The sequence below is a fragment of the Mandrillus leucophaeus genome, unplaced genomic scaffold, assembly GCF_000951045.1.
Source record: "Mandrillus leucophaeus isolate KB7577 unplaced genomic scaffold, Mleu.le_1.0 Scaffold281, whole genome shotgun sequence".
Taxonomy (NCBI): domain Eukaryota; kingdom Metazoa; phylum Chordata; class Mammalia; order Primates; family Cercopithecidae; genus Mandrillus; species Mandrillus leucophaeus.
Genome location: NW_012102932.1, coordinates 687101 through 713606, shown reverse-complemented (window position 1 = coordinate 713606; position 26506 = coordinate 687101).

The window sequence follows — 26506 nt, the reverse complement described above, 5'->3', positions numbered from 1 at the left end:
ATTCTCAAAGTTCTGAAGGCTAGCAAATCCAAGCTTTAGCACCAGTAGATCTGGTGTCTGATAAGGGCCTGCTTTCTAGTTTGCAGATAACTGTTCTTCTCATTGTATCCTTACATTACAGAGAGAAGGGAGTCAGAGAAAGCGCCAGTTTCTCTTTTTTATAAGGGCACTCATCCCATTTACGAGGACTCTACTACTCTCATGACCTAATTACCTTCCAAAGACCCCATCTCCTAATCTATCACATTGAGGTTTGGATTTCAACATATGAATTCTAGGTGAAAAGACACAAATATTCAACCCATAACATGTACCACTCAGGCTATATAACACCTGTTAGAGGTTATGGTGTTGGTGGTATCAGTGGTGGGAAGAGATGCAGTGTGAAAGTTATGGCGAGGCTGTGTGGGTGAATGACAGGACAGGCCTTTGGAGTTCTGGAGCAAGGTCATGCCATGTGTAGCAGAGAATTATATGTCTCTGGGAAAATAGCTCTTGGCATGATACTGGGCCCTGGCAGAGATAGAATGCTTGGCTATTTGGAACACAATGGCTCTGCACCTGGAACTATCCATTCTGATCTGGGATCTATCAAACCTGTCAAATCACCAAGCTGGACCAGACCAGGAGTGGTCTGTTGTAAGATGGAAATGTTACAGGATTAAGCTTATGTAGGACCAGAGGGCACAAATTAACTGCATGAGTAGGTTATCCACACTTCCATGTCGCTCACTATGGTCGCACCACTACCCATCTCCCAGCTCACACCTATGACTGTAGGAGGCTGTCATATGATCAGCTGAGGCAGGAAGAAAAAGCCTGAACCTGGTGTATAGCTAGGTTGACTTTGTAAGAGGAAGTAAGATGAAAACAGATGGTGCTGCATTACATCCATATTCGGGGCTGACTTGAAACTCAGTGAAAAGGAAAATATTCCCAGGGGTGGAGCTGCAACCCGTGGTCATTCACTTTGAGTGTAAAGAGAAGTAGCCCAATGTAAAATACATTTAGAGATTCCTGAGTAATGTCTGATGACCTGGTTAGATGGTCAGAGATCTAGAAGGAAAAAACTGGAAGATCAGAAACAAGGCTGTGTGGAGTAGAGGCTTGTGGATGGACACATGGGAGTGGGCACAATGTGCGATTTTTCTATCACACTTTAACACCCACCAGAAAGCATTCAACAGAAGAATCATTGAATAATAAAGTAAACAAAATGATTCAGTTAGTTGACATTAGCCATCCCTCATCATAGCCACTGGAATCATGGGCTTAAAAATACAGTTGCTAGGGTGGCAGAGATGGAGGCATCTGTTCAGGGAACCCATTTCGCCACAAATAATTTGTGGGAATGGGCCCTTGACCACAGAATCCACTGGTTGTGTCATATAGTATGCCATACAGTGTACAGTATTCAGTGCAGGCAGCCTCACAGAACACAGGACTGGCCTATTGACAGCACCGCTGAAAACACAGCATGAGCTCTCCCTTGCAAAGGCCAAACTAACTTTTGCTCCTTCTGAAAGTACAAACAGACAGCGGCCACCAATGTTTAGCCTTCAACATTGCACTATTCACAGAGGAGACCAACTTGCCACTAGTGGCAAATTAAGCACTTTAGGATCCCTCCACCTTAGAAGGGCTAGTAGCTTTCCTCACATGGATATGTATTCTGGTTTGGATTTGCCTTACCTGTCTGCATAGCTTCAGCCAGCCCCATGATTCAGGGCTTACAGAATGCCTGACATGCAGGTATGAAAATCCATATAAGCAGCTATCCAAGCGACCCCTTTCATAGCAAAGGATTTGTGGGAATGGGTTCTTCATCATGTAATCCATAAGTTGTATTGTTTTATCACATATTGCAATATACATTGACAATCAGTCTCATAGAACACAGGAAAGATCTGCTGAAAGCAGAATCGAAGCATCAGTTTAGAGCCAACACTCTGTAAGGAAAGGTGCCATTCCTTAAGGTGCAGTGTGTACACTAAATCAGAGACCTCTATGAGGTGCTCGTTCCCAATAGGAAGAACACATGTGTCTGGGAATCAAGTGGTGGAAGCAGGAGTGGCTCTACTTGACATTACACTGGATGATTCATTGATGAACTTCATATTTTTCATTCCCAAAACTCTGAACCCTGCAATGTCAGAGGCCCAGGGGGTGTACTTTTGCCAGGATGCAGAGGAAATATCCCATTGACTACAAGCTATGCCTGTTGCTAGGGTCCATTGATCACTCGTTGTCCAAGGTCCAGCAGGAAAAAAAGAGGAATTGCCATCTTGGAAGGGACAGTAGATCCTTATCAGCAGTAGAAGGTTGGACTGTTCTTACACAATGGGGACTGAGAAAAATGCATGTAGAAGTCTGCTGATGCACTTAGGCAGCTCCTGGTACTCTCTTATCCAGTTTTCACTGTGAACGGATATATGCGGTGAACCTGGCTTGACACATCTCAAACCCCTCAGTGATGAAGTGTTGGGTCACACCAACTGGTAAAGTACCAAGATTTACAAAACAGTTCACTGAAGATAATGAAAATTTAGAATGGATAGTGAAGAAGGGAGATGATATATATCAGTTGCAGCTTCATGACCAACTGCAGTAGCAGGGGCTGTCATTATCCTACTAGTATCTCTCTTCTAAGTTTTTTTCTAAAAGCAAGAAGCCCATAGGAACCCTGAAGGAGTTGCTCCTTGAACATACACAGAAGGGAGATCTATGCGGCACAAAGGGTAGTATGTGACAGCCATGGAGGCATGCTGTTCAGATTCCTTCAAGAGAGCCAGGTGTGGGAAGCATAGCTGACTGACAATTTCTAGCTATTGCCCCTTTGTATCCACCATAGTTTTCATGCCTATGCCATGCTTTCCCTGGCTGCTTGCAGCCAATGACTGAATATCATGGGGAGTACCATAGGCAGTCTCCCTTTTGGCCCAATGCCAGACACATCCAGTAGGCAACATTTGTTCAGGAATACCTCTTCAGCCTGATCTAGGTTTTCTTAGAATTCTGTAGCAATTTGAGACTCCACTTACATAATTATTTCTTTCCTGCCTCCTGTTACAGGTGTCAAACCTACATTGCAGCCTGAAGGATGTCTTCACTTCCTCCTGTTCCTTCCTCTTTTATCCTTCATAGATTTTTCCCACAATAAATCTTTGCATATCTAATCTCATCTTGGTGTCTGCTTTTCAGAGAACCCAAACTAGCCTTGTTATAAGGTCTTTCATTACATATGAAGTGATATGATATCAAGTCATGATACACTAGGTTAAGGATGCACATTGTATTTCTTACACCAACCACTAACAATATAAAATAAGGATACATAGCTTAAAAGCCTGTAGGTGAGGTAAAATAAAATATGTTTTAAAATTAAAATGTGTTTTAAATTTTTAAAAAATTTTTTTTAGAAAACAAAGGAGTCAAGAAAGAAGCGATAAGTAGAAAGAAGCAATGAATTGGTCAAATTAAGCCTAACCATATCAATAAAATATAAATGAACTAAATGGTTCAATTAAAAGACAGAGATTGTTTGATTGAATAAAAAGGAAAGATTCACTTGTATGTTGTTTATGAGAGATATTCTTTAAATACAAAGCCACAAAGAGTTGAAAAAGAAGAACGGAAAAACTATACTGTACAAACACTAATTATAAGAACGTTGACTTGACTTTGTTCATATTAGACCAAATTAAACATCAAGTCCAAAAGCAATACAGGAATAAAGCTAAAAATCAATACAACTAAATTAAAACCTAAACAAATCCACAATTATGAGTGTAGATTTTAACAGTCCTCTCTCATTAATTGAAAGAATGTATAGATTGAAAATCAGCAACAATGTAGAACAAGGTCTTAAAACTAAACCCATCTAAAAACTACAGCCAAATCTGGTTACCTTATTTACTTAGGTATTGTTTATAGCTGGTTTTGTATTATAGGAGCAGAAATGAATAGTTGCTATTGAGAGTGTGTGGCCTACAAAGCTGAAAATATTGACTTTCTAGCTCTTTACAGAAAGTTTGCTGACTTCTCATATAATAGATTTCAATAACTCAGCCAACAAATATAATCTAATTCATGCATTCTTTTCAGGCGTCCGTGGAACAATGTGTTTGGCAATGTAAAACAAATCTGAATGCATTTCAAATGATTGTATATATGTTCTCTCATCATATTAAATGAGAAATCAATAACAAAAAACATATCTATGAAAATCCTCAACTATTTGAAAATTTAGCAGCACACTTTGTAAATAATCCAAGGGTCAAAGAGGAAATCATAAGAAAAATTTAAAAATGTTTTGAACTGCATGAAAATGAGAGAATGACATGTCAAAATTTGTGGGATGCAACTGTAGAAATCCTTAGAGAAAAAGTTGTAGCATTAAATGCTTGCAATAGAAAACAAGCAAGATATAAAATCAAGGATCTAAACATTCACCAAAAATGTTAGGAAAAAAAGAGCAAATTATACCAAAATACGTAGAATATAAAAATATAAATATAACAGTTCAAGTCAATAAAATAATAAAAATACAAACAATTGGCAAAATCCACAAAGCCAAAAGTTGTTTCATTAAAAAAGATTAACAAAATTGATGAGCTCAGAGGAAGATGGATCAAGAAAAAAAAAGAGAATAATTCAACAATATTAAGAATGAGAGAGGACATTACTACAGCTCCTAGAGTCACTGAAAAAATAATAAGAAAATTTTATGAATAATTTTTAATGCCAACAAATTTGGTAATTTAGATGAAATAGATAAATTTATTGAAAGATAAAACTAACACAAGAAAAAAATATAAAATCTGAATAGCTATACATATCTGTTACAGAATTTGAATTCATAATCTAAAAAATACACACACAAACACACACACACTCCAGGTTGCATGGCTTCACTAGTGAGCTCCATTTAACATTTATGCAAGAAACAGTATCAATCTTATACAAACTGTCAGAATGGAGAAGAGAAGGAGATGTTTCCCAGCTAATTATATAAGGTCAGCATAACTATAATACCTAAATCTGACAAGGACACTAAAGAAAAGAAAATTACAGACTAATATTCCTCATAAACCTAGATGCAAAAATTCTTACCAATATTGCAATTAGAATCAACAGTTGAGGATAATACATAAAGACCAAGTGGGGCATTGTTCCAGGAAGTCAAAGTTGGTTTAATATAAGTAAAATCAATAAAAGTAAGTTCATATATTAACAGAATCAAGGAGAAAACATACAATTGGCTCAATAGATGCATAAAAAGCATTTGACCAAAGTCCAACATTAATTCATGATGAAAATAAAAGCTCTTAACAAATTAGGCATAAAAGCAAACTCTTTCAATCTAACAAAGGCAATCTACAAAATAACAACAGCTAAATGATATAATAGAAGTAAAATATTGAATGTTTCCCCTCTAAGATTAGTAACAAGTCAAGATTATCTGTTCAAATAAACCACTTACACTCAACATTGTATTGGAGATCTTAGCCAGGGAAAAAAGCAACGATTAAAAAAGTAAGAGACAAAAGAATTAGAAAAAAGAAGTGAAACTGCAGAGGTTGCAGACATAAATAATCTGATTTCAAAGGAATCTACCGTAACTATTCAAACTAATAAGTGAATTTAGCAAGGTCACAGGATACAAAGCCAATATATAAAAATAGATTGTATTTCTATATATTAGGAATAAAAACTAGAACATTAAATATAAAAGTTTATATTTATAACAGCATTATAAAGCATAAATTACTGAGGAATAAATTTACTAGAAGATGTGCAAGACCTCTATATTGAAAACCATCAGCTATAAAACATCACTGAAATATATGAAGAAGACATAAAGAACTGGAGAGATGCATCATATTCATGGATGAGAATACTTAATATTGTTCAGCTATCGTTTCTCCCTAATTTGATCTAGAGATTTGGTGTAGCATTAAAATCCCAGTAGGTTTTTTTTTTTTTTGTAGAAATTATCAAGTTGACACTAAAATTTAGATCATAATAAAAAGTAAACAGAATAGTAAAAACAATCATTAAAAAACTACAAAGTTGGAGCATTTACACACACTACTTTCATGAGTAAATACAAAGCTATAGTAATTAAGATGGTATTGAGACACGGGCAGGCAGACAGTTCAGTGGAACAGAATAAAGTTAAGATATACATCTATACATATGTGGTCAGTTGATCTTCTTTAAAGACATCATGGTGATTCCATAAGGAAAGAGAAGCCTTTTCTACAAATGATGCTGGAACAACTGTATAGCAAAAATGTACCTCAACTGCTACCTCAGACCATGCACAAAAATTAATTTTGAGTTGGATTGTAGATTTAAATGTAAAGGCCAACCTTATATAGCCTCTTCAGGAAAACATAGGAGAATATCTTTGTGAGCTTGGGATAAGCAAAGATGTTTTAAACAGGACACAACAAGCACTAACCATTTAAGAAAAGAATTTATAAATTGGACTTTATCAACGTCAAAAACTTTTGCTCTGACTTTCTTCCAATTCTGAGGCTTACTTATTTATTTTCTGATGAAGTATTTGCAACCAGAATAATTAAAGAAGTCTCTAACATAAATAATAAACAACCAAACAACCCAACACAAAAATTGACCAGAGTTGAACAGACACTTCACAGAAGAAGATATCCAAATTATCTGCGTGCCATAACAATATGTTCGATATTACTGGTTATCAGAGAAATATCAATTAAAACCACACTGAGATTCTGCTTCACACCCACTAGAATAACCGAAATTAAAAAGGTTAACACCACCAAATGTTAGTGAGAATATATATTGCTGGTATGATTCCTTTAGAAAATTGTTTGGCTCTTTTTCATCAGGTTAAATAGGTACCTATCCTATAACCCGGCAATTCTATTCCTAGCTATCCAGAGAAACAAACACATATGAATCCATATGCAAAAGCGCTTGTACAAGAATATTCATAACTGCTTTAATCATGATCAGCAAAATCAGGAAACAACTGTCTATTAACATGAGAATAGATAAACAAATCAGGATACATTTATTCATAAACGTAATCTGCTTAGCATTAAAAAGAAAGGAATCACTGAAACCTGCAACAAAATGGATGAATCTGAACTAATCTGAACTATATTAAGTTGAACAAAAGAAGTCATATGTGAAAGGTACATACTGTATGAATTTCATCTATATAAAGTCCAAGATAATCTAAGGTGATAAAAATCCATCCAACAGTTGCCTCTAGGATGAAGCAAGAAGATTGCTTGGGAAGGGACACTAGAAAATATTTTGAGGTGATGGAAATGTTCTATATCTTGATTTGGGTTTGGATTAGATGGGTGTATACATTTGCCAAAACTCATCACCCACTTAAGTTTTGTGCATTTCATTACATGTAAAATATAGCTTAATATTTTTAAAGAAAACAAAATATTGAGTGCTTGCTATATGTCAGGCATTGTTCCAGGTGCTGGGAATATAGCCGTACACAAACAAAAATATCCCTGCCCTTGGGAAGGTTAATTCTAGATTATACATGAGATGTAGAAATTAAATTCCAATATGCTAAATTGAATCTCTGCCATCACAGGTTCCCCCCATGATCAAAAGTGGCTCAGGATGTCCTACCTCCTCCCCACTCCCCACTAGTCATTTTGCTACCCTGGTGGAAGGTGCTCTCAGGATGTGAAGACAGGCCAGCCCACCTGGCTGGGAAGTGCTGTTTTGGCATTTGGGATTCCCCATAGGCCAAGACGTGCTAACTGAACTGAAAATGAACTCTGGAAGAAAACTCCTCTGGGCCCTATTTCATTTCTATGTAAAACAGGATTCATTCGTGACATGACAGGAATGGGATTCAGCGGGACTGGCTTGGTTTGGGCAGGTGCTTCAGGGGAGGCAGCGGCAAGGCAGCCTCAGAACCTGGGATTTTGTCAATCTGCAGAGGCTGGTTTTCACACTGACCTATTAAGGGTACGCTTTACAAAACACATTTGGCAGATTTCAAGAGGGTAGAGGAAGAAATAGACCTCTTGCTGGGACAGAAGTTTAAACCCAATGACCTCCGGGCAGCTCCAGGCATCCTGGGAACTGTCAGCCTTTTGTGGAGTGGCCAGGCCCCTTTGTTTTCCCTAGAATAGCTAGGTCCAAACTTGACATTAGATCTGAGAAGGGAAGAGGTTGTGATGGAGACATCTCTTTCTCTGCCCTAGTCTGCCTCAGAAAGCTACTCACTCATATACTATTATATGGGCAGGTTCCAAGGTGCAGACAGTATGAATGTGCTGGGCTGCAGGGCACTGAGATGGGCAAGAGTGGAGACTGCTGGTAGGAATAAACAAGAGGACTTTCAAGTTCTTTCTGGACCTGCTAGAGTTGATGTTGTGGGATGCCTTCTTTTTTACTGAGAATTTGACAAATATTTTTATTAGGACTAATATTTATACATATAGTGGTTTGTATTTTATTTATTTTTTTAAATTATTTTTTATTATTATACTTTAAGTTCTAGGGTATATGTGCATAACGTGTAGGTTTGTTACATATGTGTACTTGTGCCATGTTGCTGTGCTGCACCCATCAACTCGTCAGCACCCATCAACTCGTCATTTACATCAGGTATAACTCCCAATGCAATCCCTCTCCCCTCCCCCCTCCCCATGATAGGCCCCGGTGTGTGATGTTCCCCTTCCCGAGTCCGAGTGATCTCATTGTTCAGTTCCCACCTATGAGTGAGAACATGTGGTGTTTGGTTTTCTGTTCTTGTGATAGTTTGCTAAGAATGATGGTTTCCAGCTGCATCCATGTCCTTACAAAGGACACAAACTCATCCTTTTTTATGGCTGCATAGTATTCCATGGTGTATATGTGCCACATTTTCTTAATCCAGTCTGTCACTGATGGACATTTGGGTTGATTCCAAGTCTTTGCTATTGTGAATAGTGCCGCAATAAACATACGTGTGCATGTGTCTTTATAGCAGCATGGTGGTTTGTATTTTATAAAACACATTTCGTACAATAATCACAGCTAGGGGTGTGTGTGTGTGTGTGTGTGTGTGTGAGACTGCCTTTCTTAGATGCCCCTAGAAGCAGACCCTGAGATAAGAATTCAAATGCAAGTATTTTACTTGGGAGATGGAGGAAAAAAATGGTAGGGGAGTAGGGAAGCAAGACAGGGAGGAAAAGCCAATTAAAAGTGCATTATAAGGTTCGTTGCCATTAGAGAAACATGAGACTCTCACCTGAGTTACCCTATTCCAGAGGGAAGGTTACAGGAGTATTTACACACCAGTTACCATCAGACATTGGCTGAGGGCCATTCCTTGGGGGACATATATTCCTTGGAGTGTTTGGCCTACCTCTCAGGCAGCAAAGCTGGTCTGGTGGCAAGAAAAAACCCTCGGAGAAGAAATGCCGGTGCCCACAGTCGGAAAGGGAGCTGGTGCTCACCGAAGTGTAAGGCAGGAAGCGGCACCACTATATGTCCCTGTGCTAAATAATCTCTGTGCATTTTGGACTTAATAATCACAAGAACTCCATAACCCTGGGATCCACACCTCCATTTGAAAGAGCGGCAACTGACATGCTTAGAGAGGTTCAGTGGCTGTATCAAAGTTGAACCGCTCAGGGACAGATGGAGCTTCTAACTCTAGAACCCACGCTTACCAACTATGCCATGCTGTTTTGCTTCTTAATTCCTCTAAATACACCAGAAACAAAGGTATTTTTCTTATTTTGTTTTATCAGTAAGGAAATAGGGGCTTACAGGCATCAACTGCCTTGCCCAAAGTCTTCCAGCTGCCTCTAAGGAGAGGGGTGCCTGCTCTTCAAAGCCCGTGCGCACCCTGTTGGGGCGCTGCCTGGTTAGGCCGCTTTACATTCCCTGTTTGCTGCCTCATGACAGACTCTGGCTTTTCTTTTGCTCTAGCCTCTAGAAGGTTGTATTTATAACTTCCTTGAAATGAGCTTCCTGAAAAATCCAATGTCCCGCACAGCGATGTTTAGAGCTCATTGCCCGGGCAGTCCCTCATATCAGCCTCTTCTTAGGGAGAATTTAGTTGATTTACTTGCTTTCAATTTCTAACTCTTCCTTTGTTTGCTTCCTTAATCAAACAAATTAGACCTCTAGTGTTTGAAGACAAGCCTATCAGAGAGGATATTTGATGCAATTAGTAGAAAAATTAAAGTGGAGTCTAAGATCAGGTGTTTAGAATGGTCAGATTTGATCACAATAAGCCAGTCCTTTTAATGGCTGAATTTACTTCCCCTTGAGCCCAGAGGAAAATACTTCCTTGAGTTTCCAAAACCACCAGGTTTGGTCCTGAACTACAGCTGCTTAGGGCAGACAGGAAAATCTTGTTCTGCATACAGAAGCTCAACCTATGGGGGTAAGAATTCTAACAGGGCCAAAGGAAATCAGGAGATACCGCTGCTATAGAACTTACTCCTCAAAAAAAGTCTCAAGGAAGGCCTCACCCATGGCTTGAACTCTTCCCCGTAGCCAATGGGGAACTAATTCAGCTCTCCAAGTTTCTGTCCCGCTGGAGGTTGGCCACTGGTCTGATATCCAGATGTCTGGCTTCTCACTTCTGTGGGCAGATGCATCAAACATGGGGTTCCCAATTAAGATAACCTTTTAAGAGAGATTGTTGGGAGAAGGGCCACTGGCAGGCAATTTCCAGCAGCTGCACATTTGGATCTTCAGTGGAGTTCACATTGAGGCGTTGTGTGTGGCCCTGGCCATGACACCAGCCAAGACTGGGCACCGCCTGGATACCAGCCCCATGCCATTCCTGTTTGACATAGGCCTCCTGTGATGGCCAGCTTTGCTCTGGGCTCCTCATCTGCCTTGCTAAGCCCCTCTCAGATCTGTCCTGCAGTCTGGGGCTTACCTACCCATCCTCCTATCTTAGCTGCTTCCTTTGGCTGCTTCCTTTGGCCGCTTCTAGCGGCCATTCCCACCTACTCCTGCCATTTCTTCCTTTCACAAATGTTTCCCCAGTGAATTTCCAGCACTTCTAGTTCCATCTGGTGTTGCTCTTGAAGGACTCAAAATGATAATAGCTGGTACACAGAATGAGGTTTGGGGTCCAGCTCACTCACCACACAGCTGGCAAAAGAATGCCATCCTGAGAGAAACGTGGGGTGCAGATAGTCCCTGGAATAAGGTGGTGTGGCTCAATTGCTGAAGATGTCATTGGTAGTGACAAGAAAAATATGTCCCAATAGAGGAGAATGCCTTTGCCAGTGCAGTGATTCAGACATTTTAGATATCTGGGGAGAGCAATAGCTACAAGGACAGTTATTACTATATTGTATTGACACCCCGTGGAGGGATAATGAGAAACAGAGGGCAGTTAATGAACAATTCAGAACTAAGTGTGAGAGCCAGAGGCCTCTCATCCACTGCAGTAGGAGGATAATCAAAGTTGAAGAGAGGATGCAGGATTCAGTTTTCCAGAGCTCCAGAGATGTTTAACTGCTCAGTTAAGACAGGGCTGTTATGCTAGTCAGAGGGCTGGTTGGGAAAAGCTGGGACCCTGGAACCTAGGTGGATGCCCTCAAGAATTTTAGTCATGTAGACTCCTCTGCACTTTCAGAACTTGCTAAGGCAACCCCCCTCCCTGCATCTCTATTAAGAGCTGGTACTTCCCCTTGTGAGAAGATGCTGAAGAAGCCCTTCCCTCTGAGGCAACAAGTGCCCCTCAATAGCTGCCCACACCTCCTCTCCTGGCTAACAGGCTGATAACTAGAGTTAAATCCCAGCATATTGTGACTGAGGACATGATGGGCTTGATAAATCAGGGAAGAGATTATACCCAGAAAGAGCTGAAAAATTAGGTAGTATGTACCAGCACAGGAAAGGGAGTAGCCTTGAAATCGGATTTTCAGGGTGCTTGATCAGGAGGAGCAGAATGTAAAACTGCATTAACAGGAATTCATGGACTTGGTGCACTTTCTTAGGACACAGGCAAGAACTCCCCAGTATGGGGCCAATGCCTGGCTAAGGTGGCTCTCAGCAACCTAAAGAAAGCAATGGCTAACATTGAGCAAAGTGAACTTTCCTGAGTTGCCCCAGCAGAGGCTGGTAGAGGAAGGAATAAAAAGACTTGAGGAGGAAAGAATGTTGGAATCAATATTTTATGTGAGGTCAGAAACCCACTTGAAGACTGTATTGCATAGAAAAGCCCAGAAGGCACAGCATTCACTAGGGCCATCAGGAACGTGCTGGTGAAACCCATGGTGGCAACGGAGAGCTGGGCTTATGTATAGGAATGGGAGGAATGGAGCCCTGAAGTCATAGAGGCCAGGTGGCAGCATTAACCACTGGATGCCACAGGCTGCCATTACCACAATGACTGGGCAATGTCGGGGCAGCCAAAGGTGCTTGAACACAGGAAATTGTGGAGATGGTCAATGTAATATGGCCAGATAGGTGGGAAGCCAAGAGTGCTGCTTAATGCCATTAGAAGAAGGTAAGAATAGAGGAGAAGGAGGCTGAGGTAGGTTACCTCAATACAAGGTCATGATCACTTGCTCAGTTACTGGCCCTCGGCCAATTTTCTGATCTGAAACCCATTGACTAAAGAGGTGACTGGGTCCCTAGGAGGAAGGACCCTGCTATACCATAGTGTGTAGACACTGTAATGATTTCCTCAGTCCTTCCTCAAAGGGACCAATGGCCATTTACTTGTGTGACTGTATACTGGGAAAGTGGAGTGGCTAGACATTTCAAAGTATTGGACACAGAGTCTGAGTTGACATTGAAACCCAGAGACCCAGAATGTTTCTATAGATCCCTAATAAATGGAGATCTGGCAAGTCTGGCTTACTATGAGTTCACAGGGACCTATATTTTGTATTTGGAACAACTCTCACATTGAACCCCTGGCCTGCGGGTAGGAACTAGCACAGTGGGGAAGGCCAAGTAGAAGCCTCCAAAGCCTTCTGGTTTTGGCCTCCTGGAGAAAATAGTGAATAAAAACAATATTGCATTCAAAATTTTTTCAGTAGGTCAGAGTGGGGGAGGTATGAATGATGGACATTGGTGCCACCATTTAAAACCTAAAGATTGCAGGGATGAATGGTGGTTCTTATCACATCTCCATTTAATTCATCAGTCTAGCCCCTGAAGACACAGGAAGGATCATGAAGAATGGTTACAGACTGCCATAAACTTAATTAAGCAATAGCCTGGATTATAGTTCTGTGTTGAACATAGTATCTTTGCTACAGTAATTTCATGAATTCTCATATACATGGTATGTGGCTGTTGATTTGGCATTCTTTTTTGTTCCAATTAGAAAGAAGGAGCAGAAACAGTCTGCATTTACATGGAACAGACAACGATATTTAGTTTTGCCCCATGGCTTTGCTAACCGTCCCACTCACTGTCATAACACAGTCTGAATAGGTCTGAACTATCCAGGAATCAAGGATTGCAAACGAGAGTAGGCCCACTTGCCATCATTTCCACTGAGCCATCCAGGGACTTTGTGCTTTACACTCCCACAATACTGGGCTTTGTAGGATTAGAGGTTCTAGTCTCTAAAGAGGGTACATTCTTGAGGGGATATATCACGTGTCCCATTGAACTACAAGTTATGGTTGCCTCCTGGGCACTTACGACTGCTGGTGTCCACATACCAGAAGGTGAGAGGTGAAGTCATCATTTTGGTAGGGAAAATTGTCCGTGGACAGCAGGGGAGGTGAGGTTACTTTTACACAATGGGAACAGGGAGGAATATATGTGAAACTCAGTGGAGCCAACTGGGCACCTTTTAGGATTATTTATCCGGTTGTACTGAGGGCTCAGATTACTTAGGAATGAGAGTTTGGGCTCATACCACTGGACAAGCTCTCAAGGCCTGGTGAGGTGACACTGAGCATGGACAGTGGAGAAGGGAGACAATGACCAACTGCAGAGTTGGGACTGAGTTTGCCCAACTAACCTCAGTTTCTCCTCAGGAAGAGAAGCCCGCAGGAATGGGAGGGAAGCTGTTCACTGAAAACACGTGGAGAAATGAATGTGTGTGGCACAAGGAGTGGATGTGGTAGCCATTGAGGTGCTCCACTAAAATCTCTCTTCAAAAGAACCTTCAAGGAGAGCAATTCACGGGCAGTTTTGAGCTGTGCACCTGTGGATCTAATGCAGCATTCCTGTTGAGGCTTTGCTCTCCACTGATTGTTTCTATCCAGTGGCCAATCATGATAAAGCTGCTAGAACCAGCCGTACCTGCCCAACTTGGAGTCCTCTAATGAAGTCTTTGCTCTGGGGCTTCCTCTTGGCCTGGCTCAGAGTTAATCAGTTTCACTGCACCGTAAACCTCCTCATACCCAGTTCTCCTTTTTCCCTCTCTCCTTGCACAGGTCTCAGCTCTGCATGGGGTCCTAAAAGGTCTCCCTGCCTACTCCTGCTCTGTCTCAGGACCCTTCACAAACATTTCCCTTCTGCTTATTTTATTCTGATGAGCATCTGCTTCCTGGATGACCCAAAGTGGCACAAGAGGTCTCAGAAAATGGTAAATAAAATTCCTCTTTGCTGCCCCCACCCCCACCTGTCACACACGCAAAAATTAGAAATAAAATTCTTCACTTCAGTATGGAGAAGTAACTGGGCTCTGTCTGGGCATTTTCAGAAATGCAAGAAAATAAGAATAACCGTCATGGAGAAAATCTTTAGTCCAAAGCTATTTTCAAGTGGCTTCATAATTCAAAGTTCTATTAACTTGTGTGAAATCTCCTATACTTGTCAGATCAAATTCTTGTTTTCTGTCATGATTTAGAAGTTTTTCTGCAGAGTGGCAGAGGACAGTAATTGAACTTGTGGTCCTGAATTTTGATTGGATGAGGATTGGTCCAAATCAGATCTCTTTCAAGTTTCTCTGGGATCACCAAGGGCAACAGTCCCCTTGACTTCCAGAGAAAATCATGAAAAAGCATTAACATGTACTTTATAGCTAGCCTTGATGGACTGGAGACTCCTTCCTTATCCATCTTTTTGCTTCCAGTCGGACATCCACCAGGTGAAGGGGGGGGTCTCTGCTAGGAGAAGTGTTCTTTCTCCCCCATCAAGGGCAAGGGAAATGGATACAAAAAAGGTAGGAGTATTTAACCCCTTGCTGACTTCTGGAGGTGACCTTTCTTCCATCTGTCACCACCAGCCAGGGCTTCAGTAGAGCCAAAAGAGGTAGCACTCTTTGAAGGGAAACATTCATTCATCTGTTGATAGGAGTTGTCTGGAGCTTCAGGTAAAAATGGCATTTTCCTCACTATCTCTACCTATGCCTAGAGAGCTGAGAGGCTGAAGCAATAGCAATAACTTTGACTTGGTCAACTTGTGTGCTTCATAGTAATAGCGAATATTTGTAGTTCACAATACATTTTATATACACTTTTCACACAGTTTCCATCTTGCCTGAATTCCCAATTAAAGTCATCAGTTGGATTAAGGCAATCCTATTAAAATGTCTCCTGAGTGGTAGGTATTTAGTGAATGTGTGTTGCATGGAACTGAGTTGATTGTAATTTAGTTGCTTATTTGTCAGTCTTCCCCCACTGGTTTGAGTTCCTTGAAGGTAGAGGCTGTGTCTTTTATCTCTGTTATGTACAGAGCCTAGTACAGAGCAACACATATGGGGAAATCAGTAACTGCCTGTTGAATGAATGAATGAATGAATGAATGAGGGAGCAGAGCCATAATACACGAGCAAGGATGAATTTATTGGAGTATCTAGAAAACAACATAGGAAAGATAGACTTGAGACTGCAAAGAATGAGACACAAGACCCTCTCATTTAGTGGGAGGTGAGAGTGGTAGTAGAAGTTGACACATGGCAGGGCTTATACTCAGAGAAATAAAAGTCCATGCACTGTGGGTCCTGGGCCATGAAGAGTGGCATGGATGATGGCAGGGGGAAGAATATGGGTTGGTGCAAGGCCTCACCCTAACTTCTGCCCTGCCTCTGCTTCCACCATGGGGCCAGTCTAGCTGGCATCAACATCAGCATTGTTGAATGGAAGAGGGAGCCTTCTCTAATTCTCACCTGCCCCTGACTCTAGCCAAGCTTAGTTTCATGCAGTCTAAGCAATTATAGCTTCCTTCAGCCACTGTTTCCCTTACTCTAAGTCCTTGGCCTGACATTTTATGTGACATGGGCTCATTCAGTAACCCATTACTCCTCAAAGGTGACAATAGTAACTCATAGTGCTTTTTCCATAAAAATCAGTGGCTGTTGCCCATACATGGAAAATCTGTGAAATGCTTCTTCCATCTACTCCTCTTGACAGTGTTCAATAAAGTGAACTTGCCAGTGATTCCCTATGTGGTAGAAGCATTCCTGTGGGTAAGTTTGTACCTTGACATGGGAACCTGCTATTCCTTCTGAACAAGTCAGGAGGAATCATTTCAGAGGATGTGCACTCTGGGGTAGGAGCAGAGGGGGAAAGTACTCTTGTTAGGTATCATTGAATTCCACCACAAAATGTACCATAAACTTCTAGTTTCCAGTTTCATTCTGTAAATGGGGAAAAACTTAACAGATGTTCATGGAATTAATTAATTAATTAATATGATGAGCTGTGAGGTAAAGCAGACTTTTAAAAAAGCTGACAATATGTGTTATTTAAAATTGTATTATGAGAAAAAGGGAGGTTGAATGGGCAAATGAATAAAGAATAAATGTCTTAAATAGGATGACCCTAGTCACTAGAGCTCCCACACATGCCATATTCAAATGTGACCTATAGCTTTTCTTATTACAATCATTTTTGTACTTGAAGTAGTTGATTCAGCCTAGATGTGAATTTAGGGAATTCCCATGGAAATAACAAGGAATAACAAGGAAAATAACAGCTACATATATGCTCAGTGATCTGAGCTATGTGAAATGAACAAAGAAAAAATAATGCATTGAAAAGGAGCAAGACCTTTTTGGAAAAACATAAGACTTATCGAAAGATATTAACAAATATGTTTAACTATTAAAAGAGACCTAGATTTATGTCTTTAATTTCTAAACAAATGGGAGATATACCATGTACATAGATAGGAAGGCTCAATAATGTGAATAAATAATTCTCTCCAAATTAGTCTATGAATTTGATGCAACTTTAACAAAAATTTTGATTCTAGAATTTATCTATAAAATCAAAGAGCCATGAAAGGACAGTGTTAAAAATGGACAAAATTGGGCTGAGAAGGAAGATGGTTTCGGGCCTATGTTGCAGTAACAATGCTGTTTGCTAAGTCATATAGATTTTGCCTTCCGGAATTCTGAGCATGTGCCCACTGAGAGTGAGGCTAATTAGTCGCTAAGATTCATGGGATTTGATAGTCAATTGTAAAACTGTCAACGTATGTTGATTATTTCTTGTGATCTTGGTTAAGGTAGAGGAGGAAAGACCGATTTTAGTCCAAGGATACTTCACTAAAAGCAGATAGAGAAAAAGCGAGGTCAGAAAATAAGATTTCCAAGGTCCAGAATGAGACATTAATCATGTGCCTTACAAAACTACATAGATCATATTATCAGCTTTGCACCTTTCCTGTGAACAAGGTAGGTGCCCTGACTTGGAAAGTTTGATAACTTCAAAATTATAACAGTGCTATCCAAGATGTTGGAGCACCGTGATTTCATATACCTTCAAACCACTTTCTACTAGGCTCCCTAGTTGGATGAAGAAGAATGTAGAGGAACAAGTTCCAGACGTCAGCTTTTATTGTCGTAAGCAAAGAGGATATGGTCATCACAACAGGTGGCCAAGATGATGTACCTTCAGGAAGTAACCAGCTATGGAGAGATCTTACTGGTTTAGCAACTGAACTCTCTCAAAATGAAATAATTAGCTAGGAATTTTGTGGACGCTAAAGCCCAACAGCCTAAGCCCAGTGAGCAAATTTGAGTTGATCTTGGGCTGCTTAGGAAGTACCCGGGCCCAAGTACAAAGGATACTGACAAAACTCAGAAGTGTTTTGTTAAGGTGATAGAGCCTTACAAGGGGATCCTTCCCAAGAGCCTTCTTTTGGAGTAGTCCTGCAGTACACCGGACAGATCTTTCCTCCCAAAAGTAAAAACTGGAACAGACAGGTTGGCTGCTCAATGCATGTATCCCATTGCCTGGATAATGATTCAACAAGCAGATGCCTTTTGAATCTGCTGGTCCTATCATTTTTCTTACTATCCCTGTCTAACAGGAATGGTGTACAGTCTAGACCTGTGGTTAATATGTTTTATCATGGGAGTTTCTTTCCCAATCCCAAGTTACTGAATAGGAGTTTTCATTTTGGTTGCACTTTTTACCATCCCTTATTAAAAACAGAGTTCTAGTCTTGGCCTAGCAGTTGGATTTCCAGGAATATATCACACAGATATATTTCCACATGTTGGCTGATGCCATGAAGGAAGTGATAGTTGGTGGAAAGAGACCAACAAACACAGGTAAGCATACAAATTCCTTTGCTGGAAGTAAATGATGTAAAAACTCAAAAGACAACTATACAAAGCATTCTCCTCCCTCCGAGAAGCAAACCCCCCTGGCCTCCAAGTTCCCATGAAGGCACCCAGGGGCTAATACTACCGACACTTTTAAAATATTCTTTCCACTATTTTGGGAGGAGGGGTGGTTTGCCTTCTTGGCTCCACTCCACAACTCTGAGGCTTCGGCTATTTGCCCCCAGGTGGTACGAGTGACTGGTAACAACCTCAGGACATCCTTGAGTGCTTTTGTGAGGGGAATCAAAGGTCATTTTCAAGGATCCAGTTCAAAGGGCATCCTTTCACTGGTCACAGGGCCGTTGCCCTTTCCACTTCCTATCCCTACATCCTCCTCCACCCAAGGCTCACTGCTCCTACAGCATCAATCCACTTCCTATCACTGCATCCTCCTCCACCCCAAGGCTCACTGCTTTTACAGCATCAATTCAGCAGATTTGAGTTTGTCTTTGTAAAGCATTTTTTACATCGCAGGTAGAAAACAAAACAAACACCTATTTCTATTACTATGACAACTGAAACAAGTATTTGAACTACCACGGAAGGAAAGGTGTTGTATTAAATCAACGTATTTCATGTTTTACAGCTAGATGATTTGCCATTCCCTTCTCATTATGTGCTTAAAAGTAACACGTAATTATTAACTGAATTATTGAAGTGAGAGTGGCCAAACCAAAAAGGTGACATCCCCTGCCTTTGGCAGAAGATGCATAAACCATGCCATATGGGAAATTGTTGAGAAAAAAACTGGGGCTAAAAATGGATTCAAAAGAAACGGGACTCTGTGGTTCTGCAGTTCTAGGGATCATAAGAGAAGAAGCAAGTGTTTTGCCTATTTATATCTGTTTTCTCATGTCTATAGCTCTTGAATAACTGGCTTAAAGTCTACTGAAAAAAAATTAAACCATACTTATTGTTCTTCTTCCAAATCAATAAATGAAAAAAACCCACATGACTCAGTTAAATCAAATCCTCTATCAAAACCTGAGTCATTACACGAATGGAGGAAGCGAGGCAGATGGATTAAAATGGTCTTTGTTACAAGCATAATGGCTGCAATTGCTCAGCATGTTCAGTATGCCAGAAGCTTTACATAAGCTGCTCTCAGCCCTATATAAGACACTGTAGGGCTGTTGTAGTTTCCCCCACTGCACAGGGATCACCAAGACAGAGATGTTATGCAACTTTCCTGGTTCTCCCTGCTTGGACCAGGAAGAGGCCTGGCAGATCTGTGTGCCTCCAAATTTGTCCATTGCCTCAATTTCTCATCTTCAAGTGAGAGAAAGCAGGAGGTAGGGCAGAGAGAGGCTGGGATAAGATTATTTTCAGAACAAATAATAAGATCCATGTAATGAAAGGAAATCAATCTATGCACAGTGAGTTTTATTTAGTAGTTGAAAAAATGAGAGCCACACTGATCATCATAAGGATTCTGTAAGATCTGGGGAATAATTGTAGTGGGGGTGGGGAGGATTTAAAGAACCCATAGATAATTCTTCCTCATCTATACCCCTTTACACTTCATTTGAGCACATCATCTGGCGATGTTAGAGCTCAATAGACATTTGGAACCAATAAGTAAATTTGTGTCTCTATCAAAATAGCATTGGTTTTTTTTGTTTTTTTTTTTTTCATCTTTGTGAACTTAATTCAAACCTAAAGGTGCTGAAACTTTATTCTGAGCCTTAAGAGGAATGTGGCTATGTAGCCTGAGTCACATAGCATGTAGTTGCAACTTCTCTCTTTTCTTTTCCTGCAAATGATTAGGAACAGAGATGACTCCCTCCAAACATTACTCCTCTTTATTGCAGTCGTCCTTGGAATGTAGCACAGTGTATTAACCAAATAGCTGTAATGTACGCATTGGCCTTGTATGTAAAATGTTTCAACTCTGCTAAAACTGTTTCTGCCTATGTCAGTGAAACCTTAGCTTCCCCACTTTGGAGCACTGACTCCATCCCTTTGGAGTCAGTGTTTCCCAGGTGACTATTCTAAAGTTTTGTACTCAAATAAATTCTATACCTAATAATATTTTTTAGAATCTCATTATTAATGGTTGGCACCCTGGATGATGGGTATTTCTGGGTGCTTTAAATCTCCCCTCCTGGGCAGTATTTTAATATCAATAGCTTCTTACATTTATGCCACACTTTATGGCCAGATTTCATATACATTATTTTACTCAGTGCAATTCTATGATGTTTGAAAGGCAGGAATTATTTATCCTCATTTTGAGGACTTCAAGTCTCAGAGAGGTTAAGTGATTTGCTCACAGTCACATAACTAACAAGTGGGAAAGCTTAAACTTAAATTAAGGATTTCTAACTTCTGTTCTCTTTCCAACATGCAGAGTCTCTTATGAGAGATTTCCCTTTCGATTCATCCTTTCAGTTTAACACAGCCAAGCCCTACATCTTGCTCCTAATAATGTTCCATAAATGTCTGTTGGGTGATTTTTATGAATGAATGGCTGAAAGATGGAAGGAATGAATGAAACACTGTGAACTGGTCTAATGAGATTTTCATTTGGGCGATTTGACTTTCAAATCTGCATGGAAAGTGTTCTAGAAAATTCTTTTGTCTACTCACATTTCATTTAAATACATGACCTCTGGGAAGTCCTCAAAGGAGATAGCTTTGCTGCACTTTCTAGTTGAAGAATGTTTGGTTTAGGTCCTTTCAGAGGCCATAAATCTCTCTAATTAGTGCCTAATGGTTTTGGGGATGATTTGAGCAAGTAAGCCATTAATTGAAAGAAGAATGTCATCTGCCACAGAGATTTCTCATTACGTTCCATCAAATTCAAAACAGAGCCCAGTTTGGAATTCTTTTATGAACAGTGTAATTACACCGCATCCTATGGTGTTTGAAAGTAGCTCTCACATTAGCATCTCTGTCGTGAGTGGGAAGTGATCCATACCACACAGGAGCTGGGCCAGATGGGTCTCACTAAGACCCTCTCCCCACCCCGTTTCAGCTCCATTAAATTAAGCTATCCCTATGCATGTGCAAAAGACATAAATCAGTCTTTTACTTCTGTATGTATTAAAGAAATGCATCCGCTTCCATTAATTAAAAATCACTGTTGTTGACAGTGATCAGGGTAGAACAGACGTTTCTTCCGAAGGATTCCAGGGCAGCAGATCCTGGTGAGATGCCACAGGCCTGAGGCAGGCTGGGCAGCAAGCAGAGTTCAGACATGAACCAGCCTGTTCTCAACCTTGTCCTTATCCTGGGAGAGAAGGGACAGCAACTTAGCAAACGCAGGCCTCTGTTTCTTCACTGCAAAGGGATACTATCCAGGGGAACACAGCAGAAACCCTCCGTTACTGTACAATCACAAGCCCTGCCCTCATGAGTGGGACTCACTGGGCTTGCCAGTCACATGGAGCAGCATTCACTTTACCTTGGGGTCTCCAGTTTTCTCCTAACTGTGATCGTTGTTTGTGATTTTTCTTTTCACTTCACCTCCTACCCTCCATCCCTTCCCTCACCCCAAACATGCTCATAACCTTTTCAGGCACTCAATGTTTTCTTGCTCTTTTTCTTCCCTTCTCTGCTGCAGTTGCTCCTAAGATATGTATCAGTCATTTACATCTTAGTAAGAAGTGTATAGCCAGTGTGACTCTCTCTATATATTATATATCATATGTTTGTACATATACATATATATATAATGTGTACATATTTAGTATATAATGTGTACATATTACATACTCCATATATAGTATGTGTATGTATATGAGTGTGTGTGTATACTATTAAGCTTAGCACCTCATTATAGGAAAAAAGATTTTGTGCCTGATTAAAGAATTTTTCAGACTTTCTTCTTATATATCAATGTCCTTCTGTCATACGACAAATATCATAGACAAATTGGGGGAAATTTTTTAAAGTAGAGGAATCTCACCTAAAATCCTATCCCCCATAATTAACTGCTATAAATATTTTGAAGTATTTTTCCTATTCTTCTTCACTTATAAAATAATGAAATATTTTTTGCTTACCATTCATACATTACACCCAGTCCAGGCAAAAAAAAATTTTTTTGACATATAATTTTTCTTCTTATTCACTAGAGCTAACAAATGTCCTAAATTTGGTGATTTTTGTGCTTACTGTTCCCATGCATTTCTTTATCTTTTACTATAAATGTATGTGTCTATAAACAAAATATGATATTGCTTGTATAACTTTTTTTAAATGACATTATACTACAATTTGCTTTTATTAATCTTCAACTTGCTATTTTGCTCAAATTATGGTTTTGAAATATAACTATGTTGATATATGTGGATCTTTTAACTGCTCTGTAATATTCCACTGTAAGAATATCAGAACCCTCGCAGAAGGGAGGAGGCAGTGCTCAAGGGATGTGCTGTGATGCCAGAAATTGTCTTCTGATATTCAGAATTCTCAACCCAGGCAGTAGGTGAGTCAGGAGTTGATTATTAAGGCTTTTAAATAATTTTGCAAAAATCCACACACTCAGTATAAATGTAGACTAGGCATATTTCACCTCACTGGCCTGGAGTCCTTTATATCGACCTTTGGCACAGGGCAGTTCAGCAGGAAAAGCCTACGAGCTGTCAAATACCTTAGTCTAAATGATGACGTTCATGAGCTATAGTCAGAAGAGGATGATGTGGCTCTCACCTGGAAGCTACTCACTCTCTTACCTGAGGCATGATTCTGACAAGCTTGTTTCATTATTTCCAAGTCCATGGTAGATTAGGGATGGTAATTTTAGAGGAGGGAGCCTGACAGGGAAGACAGCAGGTAGAAAGCAAACGCAACTCCCAGCTCTGCCCTGCCGTGTTTATCCTCTCGCATGCAGGCTGATGAGCAAGAAAAATAAAGAATCGACAGAAGAACTAGGGGGCTTCAGCATAGGACAAATAGCTCTTTAACTACAACGTGAAACTGAGTCATCAGGAAAAAGCTGTACACCCTAGAGAAGGCAGTGAAGTGTGTGATATGTTTTAGCAGCATTTCCATTGCAAGTCAGGTGTTTAGAAATTTTAACTTTGGGAAAAAATAATGCGTGATAATATGCAGAGTTTACAACTTAGTAAACATTTTCACAAAGTTTGTCTTCACCACCAGCCTGAGCCCAGCTGGGCAAGCATTTTGCTTAGGAGCAAGGAAACTGAAATCCCAGTGGCTTCAATGTCCTTCCCAGGCTGTCCACCTCCGGTTCCTCTGGCTCTCCACCTTGCGTGTTTCTTCCTAGCAGTGTCACCCTCCTCTCCTGGAACCCTTCCCTGGACACCTGCACCAGGGCACTGTTAAGTCAAAAGTAATAACACTGATTTGTTACAGGTGGCTTCTCTGTGAACACACACTTGAGGGCTGGACAGCCCAGTTTGACCCCTGGCTGAGTCACTTACTAGTAGTGTGGCCTCTCTGGGCCTCAATTTACATATCTGCCACATGGGGACAATAGTTCTACCTGGGTTATTTGTGATAATTAAATGAGTTTATTTACATAAAGTATTTAAACAAATACATAATATGCATTCCCCAACCTGTAACAGAACAAATGTGAATTCACAAAGTAGTTAGGAAAAAATATATAAATGATTTGAGAGTACAAACTCGAATAGGATAATGCATCCCTGCTCTTCATAGAATATTTCAGGGTTTCTGTCCTAGTCTTACTTGATTATTAAATAGGTTTTATTCCAACTTAAAATTATTTACTTACAATTTTAAAAGTTGGGTTTATGGCCCAATAAGCTAATTATGTTTGAGCGCCAGCAAACTGGTACAGTCTGTTCCTGCTTTTAATTTACGATGTGGTTTGAGTCCCTGTGTTTGCAAAAATTTGGGAACATTGTTAATGACATTGTAATAAAAGAAGATTTTAATAAACAAGTTGTAAGTACACAAATGAGGGCTGTGCCGCAGCCTCACGCTGACTTCCGAGCTTGGGGAAGGGTCCTGCTCTAAGAAAGTAAAGTTGCCATTTTTTTACATTATAACAAGACCCTTATTTAATGACACCTGTACAATGGTTATAGGAAGCCACAGAATGATTCTGTTCTGCTGGCAGCTGGTGGTTAGAGTAGCAATTGGGAAGATGGCAAAAATTCACACTTGGTTTTTAGCAAATAAATGTTTCAATGTTATTTGATGCAAAACCCTCGATTTTTCTTACAGTATTTTTGAATTGCCTGGGAAACAAGGAAGAAAGGGTGAGCTGCTCAGTGGGAGCCCTCGAGAGGATCTTCGTTTTCTGTGCACTCTATATTACTAAAGCAGCCTCACAGAGGCTGTGCCTTGTCTCTCCTCTCTGTCCTCTTCTGATCATTTCTATTTATGAACATAATTTTAGGTAATTTTAGTCATAATGTGGATATTGTTTTGTATTCTTAATTTTTCACCTATCACAAGCATTGCATAAACATTTCTACAAAGTCTCCACTTTTCTTCCTTAAAATTGTGTGTTATTTTCTCTTATAAATTCAGCACTAATTGATTTGACCCCATCTTTGGACATTTTCTAGTATTTTTCTGTAATTATCTTTTTACATGTAGTGTTCGTCTTCTTTTTCTTCTTTTGAGTTGCTATCCTGAGACTGTTGCCCAAGGTTGGGATTGAGGAATTGAAGAATGTGAACACTTCCGTTACATCGTGCTGTTGGGACTTCCAAAAAAATGTGAACTAATTTGTCATTGTAGAAGCGATTCTTTTTAAGCGAAAATAAAGGACAATTCTGTATTTTCGAGAAAAGAGAGACAGGGCAAGAGATGTATCAAAAGGAAAAGAAGAGATGACGAATAGCATTAAGGACCCTTTACAAATAAGATATAAAAAAAAAAAAAATCCTGAAACCCACGAGGTGAGACAAGAGGGGACGTGGAAGAGAAGAGAGCACCTCTTTTTGGTTTTTTTGCTTTTGTTTTTGTTTTTTTCCTCGAGATGGAGTTTCCCTCTTGTTGCCCAGGCTGGAGTGCCATGGCGTGATCTCAGCTCACCGCAACCTCTGGCTCCCAGGTTCAAGCGATTCTCCTGCTTCAGCCTCCTGAGTAGCTGGGATTATAGGCATGCACCGCCATGCCCAGCTAATTTTGTATTTTTAGTAGAGATGGGGTTTCTCCATGTTTCTCAGGCTGGTCTTGAACTTTGGACCTCAGGTGATCCGCCCACCTCGGCCTCCCAAAGTGCTGGGATTCCAGGTGTGAGCCACCACACCCAGCAGAGAACACCTCTTTACCTTTTAAAAGGAGCTGGCTGATCCTTAAAGATACCTCACCTGACTGCTTTTCTTTCTGAAAGCACATGGGGAACGTAGGCATGAACTCTTGCCATCTCCAAGAATCCCAAACTCAAGGGCAGATTGGATTTCAAAAGCTGCAGGTCGCATGTTTGTAACTCAAAATATAATTTCCCATGATAAAAAAAGTGTTAATAATGACATTTCACTTTTTAATCATTTTACAGTTCGGGGATATGGTACAGTTGTTCCAATGTCAATGGATATGTAGTTTCATTTGAGCCTCACAATTTTGGGCAGTAGGGTTGACTCCGGTTTGACACATACTAAGAAACTCGGAGCAAGAGACTCAGTATTGTCATAGCAATACATATGTGGAGTGCTTTTTTAATTTAAATGAAATTCACTGGTGGGAAATCAAAGCCCAGACTTTTCCAAAAACGGCATCTCCCTCCTCCTCCCCTCTTCCTCCTCTAACCCGTGTCCTCTGGGCTAACCTTGCCTCTTTCCACACCAACACACTTGGCCACATTCCTGGTGTAGCACATAAAAGGCTGTTTTACCCACAATTATTGATAATTTAGAAAAAGGGTGAGTTAGGAAAACATTTGCCTTCTAATTTGAAGATCTGAGGCAGTCTGCAGGCAATGATGTGAAATACAGTGTGCTAAGGTTGTCTTTCAAGCCCTTGGGCCTGTTTTGCTGTCCATCTGATGCTCTTTTCCCTGGCCCAGCTCCGAAGATATGAAATCAGATTTTCTGGAGTTGTGGT